Source organism: Elephantulus edwardii, unplaced genomic scaffold (assembly GCF_000299155.1).
Source record: "Elephantulus edwardii isolate Elephantulus edwardi_28Jun2011 unplaced genomic scaffold, EleEdw1.0 scaffold00271, whole genome shotgun sequence".
NCBI lineage: Eukaryota > Metazoa > Chordata > Mammalia > Macroscelidea > Macroscelididae > Elephantulus > Elephantulus edwardii.
In genome coordinates, this window is record NW_006400021.1 from 2,813,253 (window position 1) to 2,817,534 (window position 4,282).

Here is a 4,282-nt window from a genome sequence, read left to right on the forward strand (position 1 = left end):
CCCACCCAGGCCACATCCCTTACAGCAGGAGAAAGAGGCTTTACATGGCTAGCCCCTGCCCATCAGAATTCAACAAATATCCTCTCAAAGGGGGAGGGGGGAATACAGAAGTCAATTAAAACATTTAAATATGAAAAACCCAAAGGGCTGGGTATGGAAGGAAACACAAGGAACTGGAGTTTCTCAGAAGGAAGGTTTTCGATGTCCCCTGCCCTGTAAAGGACTTGAGGTCCAGGGCACAAGGCTCACACAGTGAGTTTGCAGTGACACAGCTTCTTGTAGATCTGTCAGTGAAGTCTGGGCATGTCCTGCTGGGTGAAGCTGAATGGCTGAGACACGGCCAGGTGCTTGCAGTACTGCAACACAAAGGCTCCATAGTCACTGTCATTATTCTGCCTGGCCACATTCATTCTGAAGAACCTTTCCAACCCTGGTAGAAATCCAATCGGTCTTTCTTCACTGCCTCTGCCTCTTGGCAATATGCTTAGGACAGCGACGGTTTAGAGTGCGCTGAGAGTCAAAATAGGTGATGGTGCGTTGTCTCACGTCAACAGAAATGAGAGACCAATGCACTTCCAGGTGGATGGGGGTTAGCAGCAGCTCCTTATTGAAGATGTCCACGTTTTTGGTCCACCTTTTCACTCCATCATAACCCTTGGTACGGAGTTTATCATAGAAGAAACTGTTGAAGAAATGCACCTTTTCAGGGACTGTGTCCATGACCAGATCTCCATACATGTTCATCACCTGGTCATTGAGCCAGTTCTGCCCATATAAGGTCCCCAAGTCGTCCATGGTCAGCACATGACGCTTATAAGCCACTCAGAAGCCCCTGACCATGGCATTGCCTAGCATCCGCTGGTAAGACTGGATCACCTGTTGCACTAGGCCCTTCCTGGAAGGTGTAGAAAACTCCTGCTGGAAAATGTCCTCCAACTTCTCTACTACCTCATCAGTGCAGAGGGGGATAAGACTACCGTAAGTTTGAAGGAATTCATCCAAGATACTCTGCACACAGGTCACGTGTTCCTCCCGCAGGGGACTGTGCTGACCAGCTTTTCCCCCAGGCCGCTCTGCCTCTTCCACAGTACCCAAATCCGAGCCTTGAAAAAGCTCCTGGGTCACAGGGTCTCCAATACTGCACACATTGCTGATGAGGATGCTGGCATCAGGGGGTGCCAGACCTCGTTCCCTTTCTGGCCCAGGGTGGTCCCCCAAACATGGAAGAAGGCCAGAGTCAGGGTCCCGACGAGACTTTGGGGTTCACCTGATTCCATCTTCTTCCACATGGGGTCCAGAGGGTACTGGTGGAGACCCTCTCACCCCGTCCTCGGCCATGAGAACACCTAGCAAACCCAGCCGGGGTGGGGGCGGCCTCGGGGGAAGTCAAAACGACAGCAGGGGGATGGCACCTGTGTGTTGTTGCGCCCCCCTCCTGGGCTGAAAGATGGTTCTTGGGGTGCATGAGGCCCCGCCGCCGGCGCAGGTGGCGCCCCGAAAGCTTGCAGTGGAATGTCAGTGAGGTGCTTTTTGAGTAGAGCAACATCCCGAAGGCTCTCATAGCTCTGCGGAGGCGCTGTGCGCAGGCTTTTCCATGATTGGTGCGGAGACGGCGAGGCCGCTAGGAAGCTCCAAGCTGACCCCATCTAGGGGGCAGCCTCCAAGCTGCCACTTTTTCCTCCTCATCTTCCTCCTCTTCACTAGCTGAGGCATCAAAGGAAGGTCGAGGGACAGGGAGGCATCTGGCTGGCACTGTGGTCCCTGACCGAGGATCTGGCCCAAACCCTCCGCCTGATTTGAATCGAGGTTTAGGAGGTGGAGGCCAACGAAGACGCTCCCTTCTGGGGCTTGAGTTAACTGGGGCTAAGCCAGGTCCAGAAGGCTCAGGCCCCCAAGACCCAGTCCCTTGCATAGTCTCTTTCATTGTTCAGTAGCGGGGAGCAGGGAAGCCGGGCGGACGGGCGGAGGGCAGACTTCTCCAGCCTAAGGCTTCCCGGCGACGGTGGCGGCTCCACCCACCCCGGCTGTCTTCAGGTGCGGCTGCTCAACTGAGGTTTTCAGTGCTCTCAGGCCCAACGATGAGCAGCCCAGCGGCTCTGCTGCCTCTAGTTCGGCTTCAGCCAACACCTCCCCCACCTTCCCCTCCCCCTCCTCACTAATGCAGTCTCTTAAGGACAAATACTGCGTAAGAACAGAAGGATAACTAGTAAGATGTGTCTGAATGTCCAAGGAGGGAAGGGGAAGGTGTCAGATGGCTGAATGGCTGAAGGTGGGCAGGGGGTGGGAGAATCATAGGGTTACAGAATTTGTGGGTAGAAAAGGTAGTGAAGGAATTAGGAAAGATCCAGTGGAGACCTGAAAAGATTGAACAATGGTGGACATGATGATCAATGGTAATTAATTTTACACAACACAATGTATAGGAATGATTGTATGAAACACAACATAAATGAAGTAATATGAGAAACACAATATACATGAATTTTGTAAAAAAAAAATACAGCTTTGAAAATCCTATTGGGTAGGTCTACTCTGTCCTCTAAGGTGGTTCTTTATTGCTGTCCCGTTGAGCATGACTCACAGCAACCTTATGAACAGGACTTGAAGTTCTATAACTATTGTAATTTCTCAGTTCATAGAGTTTCCAGAGGCATGTTGTTTAGAAAGCGGATGCCACTTCTGCTTCCAAGTCCTCTAGGGTCAACACCCTTTAATGGTGTCTATCAGTTAGCATCAACTTCACAATAATAACAGCAAATTATGCCCGCAGTGTATCAAGGGACTCCTGAGTAAAACAAATGACAATATGTTTGGTTGCTTAGAATACAATTTTACAATGCCAGACCTGAGGTTAAAAACTAAATCAACCTGAGGGGAACTAGAGAGCTCTGGTAGCTTAGTTAATAAGGAGTTGTATTGCCAATACACAGCCAGGTGGTTCCAATTATCCATCTTTCTCCTAAGAAGAAAGAGGAATAATCTCTCGTGTAATTCACAACTTCTGGAAACCTACTGGAAGATCATCTATGAGTCAGTTACGACTTATCAGCAATATTTGAGTGACTGATGGCAACTGGAGTTTTAGCTAAATAAGGAAGAAGAATGGACAAAATCAGTGCCAATGACCCCGTGGTAAGGATTTGTGCTGCCAACCCAAAGGCAGGTGGTTGGATTCCACCAGTAAGAAAGATGAGCAATCTTCTCCATATAATTTACAGCCTGTTAAAACCTGCTGGAGGATCAGCTATGAGTCTGTTCTGACTTGACAGCTCATAATAACTGAGGGAATAAAATGAGAACTCTCCTTAGAAGGTAAGATGATGAAGCTTCATCTTGCTTACTTTGAACTCTTCGTAAGGAAAGACAAAAGCCTAGAAAAGGAAATTGTATGTTTGAGGGAGGACCAGAAAAAACTTGAGAAATCCACAAAGAAATGGATATGGACATGGTCTTGGATATGGAATTGCTATTCCACTTCGGAGCAGTGTCTATCCAGGTTGATTGTTGTTGTTGTTATGTGCCGTCGAGTCGCTTGCAACTCATAGCGACCCTATGTACAACAGCCCTAAACTCCGCTCTGTCCTGTGCCAATCGCACTGTCTCTGACACTCCCATTCCAATTATCCTAGTCACTGAATCAATCCACCTCATAGAGGGCCTTCCCCTCCTGCGCTGTCCCTCCACCCTCCCAAGCATGATGTCCCTCTCCAAGGACCGGTCTCTCCTCACAACATGTCCAATGTATGTTAGACGGAGCCTCAGAATCCTTGCCTCCAAGGAGCCACCCAGTTTAACCCCTTCCAGGACAAATCTGTTTGTTTTCTTAGCAGTCCATGATACACTCAATACTCTTCTCCAGCACCACAGCTCAAAGGCATCAATTCTCCTTCTATCCTCCTTGGTCATTGACCAACTCTCTGATGCATAACAAGTAATTGCGAAGACCATAGCCTGTATCAAACACACCTTAGTCTCCAGAGAGACACCATTGCTCTTCAGTACTTTGGAGAGGTCCCTAACAGCAGGCTTTCCCATGGCAATGCGCTTTTTAATTTCCCGGCTGCTGGTGCCAAGACTGTTGACTACAGAGCCAAGAAAACTAAAGCTGTGTACAATCTCAATTTCTTCACCATCCATCCTGAGGCTGCCAATTGGTCCAGTGGTAAGAATCTTTGTGTTCTTGACATTGAGCCTCAATCCATATTGTAGGCTGCAGTCCTTGACACTCTGCTGCAGAGGGGCAGAAAGGCATGTGAAAAGAGGCATATGTGCATGTGTGTCC

General features: G+C 49.0%; 1 pseudogene; it reads right to left on the reverse strand.

Annotated features, from left to right (window-relative positions):
- Nucleotides 1-245: 245 nt before the first annotated feature.
- On the reverse strand, nucleotides 246-1,924 carry LOC102845401 (annotated as a pseudogene).
- Between the last annotated feature and the right edge of the window lie 2,358 nt (nucleotides 1,925-4,282).